Source organism: Ursus americanus, chromosome 9 (genome assembly GCF_024610735.1).
Source record: "Ursus americanus isolate L20-20 chromosome 9, mUrsAme1.1.p, whole genome shotgun sequence".
NCBI lineage: Eukaryota > Metazoa > Chordata > Mammalia > Carnivora > Ursidae > Ursus > Ursus americanus.
Window position 1 is genome coordinate 78,944,828 of NC_142135.1, and position 10,278 is coordinate 78,955,105.

Here is a 10,278-nt window from a genome sequence, read left to right on the forward strand (position 1 = left end):
TGCCCAAGATCACACAGCTAGGAGGTCACACAGAGTTAAAACTCAGATCTAGGATGACAGTAGGGTCCAGGGCTTACTCTGCCAGAATGTGGTATGATGTCCCCTTCCCTGGAATTTCCATATAACTGAATAAGACTAAACTTTCACTTGTGAAAGTTTACACTTAGAAGCATGAGAAAGGAAAGATGGGACTGTCAGCTCAAACCTACCCCTGATTCTCATAGCCCATTCATGAATGTAGACTCACCCCCCAGCCAACTAAATCCAAATGCGGCTATTTACTTTTTGGTGCTGACCACAATTTTGTATTGGAAATTTTCTGATACAGATTGAAAGAAATGCAACCCCAGAATGAGAAGAGAGAGGAGCCTGTCCCTGTGATTTGCCTGAGTGTCAGAGGGTCAAATTCAAAGTCCCAGAAGCAAAACACAGGCCTGAGGGTAATGAGAACTTAGGCTGGCCATCCTGGACTGAACCAGGCAGATGTGGCCCACCACCTAATGTAATGTGAATCTGAAATTAGAACAATGCACTCTGACCCATAGGTCAAAGGTCAATGTCAATTTTCATTTAGCTGTACAAAGCCAAAATTTTGTATTTTTAAAAAATAATACATTTAGCTTGCTAATTTTTTAGTCAACAGTATTAAATCCAATACATTCAAACCATATTAAAACTTTGATAAAATTTGTGAAACTATCTCTTCATATGGACGGCAAGAACCAATGAATGAGCATGACCTTGTTGTTGGATAGATCTAGTTTGGGTCCCAGAGCCACTACTTACCAATTTTGTGACACCCAGGTTACTTACCTCTCTCAGCCTGCCAGTCCCCCTGTACTAACAAGAAGATTGACAATACCTGCCTGTAAAAGTGAGACTGAAGGAGATGACACACACGGATGTGTCTAGACCAGTGCTCAGACATATGTGCTCCTTTTCCACCACTCACCCAACCTGAAATCAGATTGACCATGTGTCTGGCTCAAGTCCACACAGCCAAAATTAAAATAAAAGCAGCCTGCCAGCATGGAACCCTGAGACCCACATGCTGCACAAGCTGCTCTAACCTGGTGCTGCTGAATCCCACCCCTACGTACTCACATGTGTTAAGTTCTTGTGGTTCCATGTGCTTGACTAAACCTACCTCAGTCTATAACTACCTCCTTCATTATAATTTAAGAAACTGGTATTTAATAAGCACGAACACTAGCCAAACTGTTATTAAGACTGAATCACTAGAAACCTTTGTTTTCCACAATTTGGAGTTTGGATGGGAATAGTCAAGCATAAAGATATTCAGTACACAAGGCTTTAGCCCAGAGGGATTTTTTTTTTTCCCTCTGAAAATTGAGGGCAAACTATTTGACTGTTTTAAAGGCTAAAAATAAATATAGCTTACTGGTTCCAAGCTCTCTTTGTGGTAGTACAACTCCAAGACCATTTTAGTTTGGAAACAAGTTATATTTGGCATGCAATTAGGCCACAAAAGGGTCTAATTGCTTTTCCAATTTTAAATAACAAAATAAAAAAACAGACACAAAGTATTTTGATTAATAAATTAACAGCTATACAGTAAATTGTCATGCATTTTCATAAGGGAATTAGTAACCTAGATGGAGCCTAAAAGATGTCTTTTCAGCCACAGAAAATTACCCAACCAACCACAGTATTTTACTAAACATTTCAGAAATCAACATGTGGCATTTACTCAAATGAGTGTTCAAGTCAGGAGAAAAATTGGGTTGAGATCCTACACAGAGCTCTCTATTCAGTGCTACACAAAATAAATTGAACAAATGACTTCTGTCTGCTAAAAGCTTACCAATGAAGAAGAAAGAGATTTAAAACATGGATTAACAAATATAAATTAAATAGTTAGACATTTTAAGTGTGTTTTGATAATGTACCATCCAAGCTAGTATATAACATTTGCTTAACCTTGAAGTCAGAGACCCAACCAGCACTGGCTTCATGGTTCCATGTGCACTAAACCACCCAGCAGGCTGGCAGCACCCACCACTGTGCCACTCTTCCCTCCTTCCTTCCCTTCATAGGACCTAGAGCTGCCAGGGCAGTGACTCCTCACTGCGGCCACCGTCTCCGTCATCAGCCCTGGCTCTGGTTCTCCTGACACACCTTTTTAGCAGTGCTGCACAGTCTTGGCCCAGTACACAGCCCACCACCAGGTGCACTTAGTGCTCCCCACCAGCACCTAACCCAGCCTCAGGTGTCCTGTACTCCTCACCACCTTCACGTGCCCTGTCAGTCTGGCCACCCGCCCCATCACATGTGACTAGCTCCCACACCAGGGGCAGAAATGGGGTTGCTCTGAGTAGCCTTCCTGATGCCCCCCAGAGAAATGGCATCTTCTCCTGGCCACCTTGTGTTCATAGGGTATCTGACACTGTACCATAGTTAGTGATAGGACAATGCTTGCCAAAGCCTTGTGCTAGCAGTGGCAGAGGACTGGGCCTCCGTGGTAACTCTTCTGGTCATGAATCCAAGTGCCTAGTGCTCAAGACCTCAATGCTCAGTAAACTTATAAGATCATTTCTACCAGTAAGCACCGACACACATAGACACTCAAGTATGCACACACACCACACAACACACTCACATACATACACACATACACACACACCCCAAAACCTCACCTTCCCTCCTCCCTTATCCCATCTAGCCCAACAAACTTCTGCACTAAATTCACAAATAGCCCTCAGGGAGGCTGGATCTACACCAATCACTCCTCAGCCCCTGCCACATGCTAGTTATTCACTGCATAATTCACTGAAGTTGCTTCCTAGCTTTAAGGAGAAGAAAGAGCCACAAAACGAGCAGCCTCTTCTTAGCGATACCTCAGTAAAAATAAAGAATCAAAGTCAATTTCTCCTAATGATGAGAAAATAAATACTTCAGGCCTTTCAGAAACCACTCATGTTATTTCACTGATACACTTCCTGATGAATTCTTTGACAATAAATAACACAAAAGGAAATTTAAAATACAAATTGCTGTATGATTTTGCCAAATTAACTATTTTGGGGTATGATATTGCCAAATGACTATTCAGATGACTTTTATTGTTTATCTAACCTACAGTTTATAAAACACTTTCATACATATCATCTCACTGACCTTCACAACAGTTCTGTACTATACATGGAACAAGTATTATAAAATTTCCATTTTTCAGATTCACAAGCAGAAGCTCAGAGTGGAGTTGGAGTAGGAATCCACCATAGCCAACTCAGATCAAGGCTATTTCCTCTATACATCCATAAATCTTTTCTGTTATACCTTAAATCAAAAATACAGTTCATGTGAAAGGTGTAAAGTTTAAAAAAAAATCCGAAATAGCTCTAGAAGCTGATGTCCATATTTATCCAATTCATGGTAAAAGTGGATTTCTCCCACTTCAAAAAGTGATTGCTTGAATGAGAATCTGCATAATTAATTAAGTCAATAATCTTAGTCATTAAACCACTAGCAAGAGCTTCATATAGAAAAATGTCAGTATGAGTAAAGACAGACAGGTCAATTGACCCATTCACCACAAATACTCTGACTATGCACTCATTTTCCATCAGCTACTCAAAACCACTTTCAAACTTGGCAGGGGTTGGGGAGGAGACATGGCAACTCAGAATATTGTAGAACTGTTCTATGAAAAGAGATTCTGGCTATGGTTATGTTATCGGCTGCATGTTTGCATCTCCCAAAATTCATATGTTGAAATCCAAATTCATAATGCAATATCAGGAGGTGAGGACTTCGGGAGGTAATTAGGTCATGAAGTTGGACCCCTCATGAATGGGATCAGTGCCCTTATAGGAAAATACACAAGCTGATATCTCATTGTGGTTTTGGTTTGCATTTCCCTAATGATTAGTGGTAAGAATGTAAACTGGTACAGCCACTGTGGAAAATAGTATGGAAGTTCCTCAAAAAATTAAAAATAGGGGCACCTGGGTGGTGCAGCCATTTGAATGTCCAACTCTTGGTTTCAGCTCAGATTGTGATCTCGGGGTTGTGGGATTGAGCCCTACATCAGCCCCCCGCTCAGCACAGAGTCTGCATAAGATTCTCTCTCCCTCTCCTTCTTCCCCACCTTCTCTCTCTCTCTCTCTCAAATAAATATATCTTTAAAAAAATTAGAAGTAGAATACCATATGACCCAATAATTCCACTACTGGGTACTTACCCAAAGAAAATGAAAGCACTAATTCAAAAAGATATATGCATCCCTGTGTTTATTGCAGCATTATTTACAATAGCCAATATACAGAGACAACCTAAGTGTCCATCCATGGATGAATGGTTAAGGAAGATGTGATTTTATACACACACACACACACACACACACACACACACACACACGAACTAATACATATAGATATATAATGTGACTATATATATATATATATAAACATATATATATAATGGAATATTACCTAACCATAAAAAAGGATGAGATTTTGCCATTTGCAATGACATAGATAGATCTAGAAGATATTATGTTAAGTGAAATAAGTTAGTCAGAGAAAGACAAATTCTATATGATTTCACTTATATGTGGAATCCAAAAAACAAAACAAGTGAAAAACAGACAAAAAGCAAAATCAGACCTATAAATCCAGAGAATAAACTGGTGGCTGCCAGAGAGGAGAGTGTAGAGGGATGAGCAAAATGGGTGGAGAGTGGGAAGTACAGGCTTCCAGTTATGGAAAGACTAAGTCACAGAATGAAAGGAAAGGTTCAGCCCAGGGAATATAGTCGACGGTATTGTAACAGCGCTGAGCGGTGACAGATGATAGCTACACATGTGCTAACCATACAAAACATACAGAGATGTTGAAACTAATGTACATTGTGTGTCAACTATGCTCAAATTTTTTTATAATAATTTTTTATTATGTTATGTTAGTCACCATACAGTACATCCCTAGTTTTTGATATAGTGTTCCATGATTCATTATTTACTATACTCAAATTTAAAATTTTGTTTTAAAAAAGACACAAGCAACTTAGCTTCCTCTGTAACCCCCATCTCTCCCTTCCCCTCTCCCATTCTCCCCACCCCCCTCTGCTCTCCGCCAGGTAAGGGCATACAAGAAGGTAGCCATCTGCCTACCAGGAAGAGGGCTCTCACCAGAACTTGACAATGCTGACACCCTCTTGATCTTGGACTTCCCTGCCTCCAGATCTGTAAGAAATAAATTTATGTTGATAAGCCACCAGTCTACAGCATACTGTTATAACAGCATGAAGGAAGACAGACTACGTCACCCCAACTATCCCTGGATTAATTTCACACACACACACACACACACACACACACACACACACACCCGTTCCTGTGATTGCCATCCTTCCATCAGCTTTTCTGTAAAGCTAGATGTATTGTTGGTGAGGGTAGAAAGGCCACTCATGCCCCAGGGCTATTTAGCAGGCCCAGACTTCCCTGACAAAGAAAAAGGAAGGAAAGGGGTGAGCCCAGCCCTTCTTATATGCAGGCCCTTCACTCAACAGGCATCTACAGTGGGAGATGACAAAATGCTTCAAGGGATGCAGAGGGAGCTGGTGGGAGAGGAGAGCCAGACAATGGGGGACGAAGCCAGAGACCCCTTTGGGGAAGCAGCTCCAGAAGCAATCAGTTGTTAGTTAAGGCCAGACCCTGAAACAACTGTTCTAATTTAAATGAACTCCAATGAGGCCTTTAATGAGTGAGTTTGGACCAGAATAGAACACCAGGAATAGAACCCCTCTCCGAAGCTTGGCTAACATCTAAGACAGAAGACCTATTAGGCCAGCTGCTCCTGCAAAGAGTGGTGGCTAAACAGCTGAGCAGAGCAGGGAGAGGGGTGGGAAGGGCAGCTTAAGGCAAAGAGGCAGGCAGGCGCCCCAGTGGTTGGCCCCAAAAAGAAAAAAGCATTTTACCAACCTGTTCACATTCATAAGTGTTTCCAAATGGAAGATGCTATAAAAAGCCAAGACAAACACTCTGAATTCTTTCTGAACCTATCAAACAATATAGGAAAAGTCTCTGCAGTTTATAAGCTAGGGGCCAAATTTTTAACTGTGTTTTTATGTTATCATATCCAAGACCTTTTTTTCTTCTCAAAAATTAATATTTCCTTAAGCAATGCAGTTGTTTACTTTGGATGGGAATAAATTGAAACCTGTCTCCCATGCAAAAGCAAATGTATCAGAGTTATATCGTGACATCTAGGGGATTTCAGGGCTTACTGCAGCCCCAGCTTAGACATTTCTCTGATGCTTCCTCATCTCTTCTTTTGATTATTTTCACTTGTCAGTCTTGGCAGCTCAGAGCTAATTTGCTTTGCCCTAGAAATGGCACTTAGAAACTCAGGCCTCTTTGGAAATGAATGCAATAAACAACATGTACAATATCAACTTTTCTGTATAGTAGTATTTTGTACCCTATTCCCATTTTGCAGACTTTTCCTTCGTTCCCCCCCTTTGAATAGCAACCATGTAGGAACCCAAGAGCCAAAGACCTGTGCCCCCTAGGAGCCAAGACAATGACAATGAAGGCAAAATGCACTAATTAAGCTAAAGAGAGCTGGAGCAGCCCTGTGTTTGACGTGATGGGTAAAAAAAAGAGAGAGAGAGAGAAATAAATATCAACAAGAATATGGAGGGCAGAGTTGCTATAAGAAGAGCATTCAACATGAAAAAAGAAACACTAAACGTATAGGTTAATAGCCTTCACATATAAAGCCTCATGTAAATTGATCAGAAAAGTCCTTGGGAACTCAATTTTTTTTAAGTGGGCAAAGGACAACAGCAAACAATTCACAAAAGGTCAAACACAAATAATTAATAACATTTGGGAAATGTTCAATGTCCCTAAGTAATGAGGAAAGTATTTTTCACATATCAAAGTTGCAAAAAGTATTGGAAACTCTAAGATCCAATGCTAATGCTGTCCAGGGAGCAAGAAATAAAAGTGAGCACGACCCACTGAGAGGCTGCCAGAGGAAGCAGGCATCAGGAGGAACTTCAGAGAAAGCAATGGGCCCAGATGGACCTTTAAAATATTTATAGCCCTCGCCCTAGGAATTCCACTTCCAAGAATCCAATCTAAAGAAATAAATGAACTCGTAGAAAAGATTATTGGATTTTTTAAATTTAATAAACACATATAGTTCTCATTATGTGTCAGACTAAGTGCTCTAAACTATTAATTCATCTTATGAATTTCACCATTGGAACATAACTATTATTACCCCCATTTTTGTAAATGAGGAAACTCAAGCACAAAGAAGTTAAATAATTTGCCTAAGGATCCACAGGTAAGAGCAGGATTTGAACCCAAGCCCCCTGGGTCCGGAGTATGTGCTCCTAAGCACAAAGCCTCTGGCTCCTTGTGTTCTGTCCCAGTGCAATTATAATAGTGAAGAACCCAAGAGAACTAATGTTCAGCCATTGGAAACTGGTGACATCAATAAAGAAAATTCACAGAATAGTCTGTTAATGCATCATTAAAATCATTGTCCACAGACACTTTTTAAGACCGTGAGAAAATGTTTCAATAAAATTAATAAAAATGTAAGGTACAAAAGCCATTTGTAAATATCATTTTAACTTTGCTTAACTGCATAGAAAACAGAACCAAAACAAGGATGCCAACAAGGAAACTTTTCGAGGTGATGGATATGTCTATTACATTATTGTGGTCACGGTTTTACAGTGTATGTGTATGTCCAAACTCATCAAATTGTATACATTAAATTTGTGCAGCATTTTTGTCTATCAATTATACTTCATTAAAGCTGTTTTTTTTTTTAAAGAAAATATGTGAAGGTGTTTACCCTGATTGTTTTGTGAGGATGGGATAATGAGGGGTTTTTTTACCTGAAACTTTATACTTTTCTGTTTTTACTTTCACTGTGTATTTGTTGTTTTTGAAATCAGAAATAAATGGCCTTTTGCTGTTTGCACAGGTAGTATATATAATTGTGGAAGAGGCAAGTCCCTTGACCCACTGGGGCCACCTCTATATTTTCAGGGAGGTTGTTTTAACTGGATTACTATATATTTCCCCACACTCGAAAGTAACTATGTTTTAACAAGTTATCTTCACTAAAGGGTTTTTTTGCTGCCTATCTCAATGCAGGCATCCTGATGAACTCATGACCCTGCATGCTTGGGCATGGAAAAGCCAGGGCAATGGTGATAAGGATATAAGCATACCCACCTACACCCCCATACACACACATGTGGGAGTGCATAGCGGCACAGTCAGAGATGGTGCCCACAGGAGTCTCAGTCAGCCTGGCTCACTGGCTGCCTGTCCAGGACTGTGGAGCTCCCAGTCCTGTCCCTGGAGGCCCGCGTGGGCACCTCAGCCCATGCAGCTGGCCCTGGGCTATGCCCTCCCCACACTCCCACACAGCCTCCATGTGCCTCTGGGCTGCTTCCCTGAAGCCAGCATTGCACACCTGTGTGTCCGTCACACTCCAGGAGCACAGACAAGTTGCATGGGTCTCCCAGCTGGTTTGCTCAGCTCTTTTCCCTGTATCGTCTGGTACCCCAGGGCCAGGACATGCCCCCCAGCTCCTTGCCCAGCACCTCCTTCGGAAGGATACTTATAATACAATGATCTGCTCTCAGTGACCCAGAATTCTCTTAAATTTTTTTCACTCTTCATTCTTTTTTCTTTCTCCTCTGACTGGAAAATTTCCAGTGGTCTCACTTCCAGTTTGCTGATCCTTTCTTCTGCTTAATCTAGTCTCTTGTTGAACTCTTCTAGTGAATGTTTCAGTTCAGTTATGTGTTCTTCAGGTCTGAGATTTCTGCTTGGTACATTTTTTTAATATTTTCTCTTTGTTGAAATCCTTGTTTTGTTCATATATTGTTCTCTTGCCCTCATTAAATATCTTTATGATGATTATTTAGAATAATCTGCCAAGTAAAATATATATCTCCATTTCTTTAGGGTCAGTTTCTAAAGATTTATCTTGTTCCTTTGTCTGGGACACATTTCCCTTCATTTTCTTTGACTCTTTTTGTTGGTATCTGCACATTAAAAAACAAACAAACAAACAAACAAACAAACAGCTACCTCTCCTGGTCTTCATAGTGACCTCATACAGAGGTCTTGGTCACTCTGTGATAAATTGGGGAGGGACAACTGTTTTTGTGCTAGCCCAGACTGCTGTCTGTTCTCTCTGGTCTGGGGCATCTAGAGTGTGCCTATCAGCACTCCAAGACAGATAAGACAGAAACCAGTCCCTCAGGCACCCCTGCAAAAGTTGGAACTCTGGATGTGTCTGTCATCCAACTCTTTATCCCTTGAGGAAGAAGCAGGAGCTGAGGGGATCCTTCCTAATGTATGGCACTGTGCCAGAGGTAGGGATTATGGAAGAGGATGTCTCAAATATTGCTACCAGATTTGATGTGGTTGACTTCATACTTGCCCAGGGTGCAGAAGCCTCTCAACTGGTTTCTGAATTTTTCACAGAAGTAATTTGTCCATGTATTGTTATTCAATCAGTGAGATAAGGGGTGAGGTGGGGAGTGTCCAGGGATTCCTATTTCACCACCTTGATGATATTATCCTTCTTCAGATTATTCCAACATCTTTATTATCTTGGTTTTGCCATATATTGATTGTCTTTTGTCATCCATCATCAGGTTCTTGGTATGGTGAATGATTTCTTATTGAACACCAGACCATTTTTATATCATAAGACTCTGAATCCCATTGAAGCTCTATTTTAGCTGGATGTCTCGACACCAATCCAGCAAGGGAATGTAGAGGTGGTGTTGCATCGTGACTGGAGGATAGGGTTAGAAGCCCAGGTTCCCTACTTGGTCACCACTGACACCCAAGTTGGGGAAGCATTCCTTATTACTGCTGGATGGGGGTTCCAGCTTACTCTCTCCACTAACACTACTGGAGAGTGGTTCCGCTGGGCAATGGGTAAAGTCCTGACTCTTTACTAGGCCTCCTTTGACAATACCCATCAGGGAGAGGAAGGGACAATAGTTACTGCCAAGTGGGGGTGGAACTCCAGGCTCTCCATGTGGCCTCCACTGACAGCGCAGGGTGAGGGGAGCTCCTTATCAGCTGAAATGTTAGAATGCCTCATAAGAGCTTCATGAGAGTAGACGTCTTTGTACCCCACTCAGCCTTTTCTGACATACGTGGGTTTTTTTCTGTCCTGTTTGGCCCAAGTGGAGTGAATGTTGTCCAACAGTGTTTTTGTCTTGCTAAGGTACCCCTTCCCTGGTCCTTTGGCTGGGGAT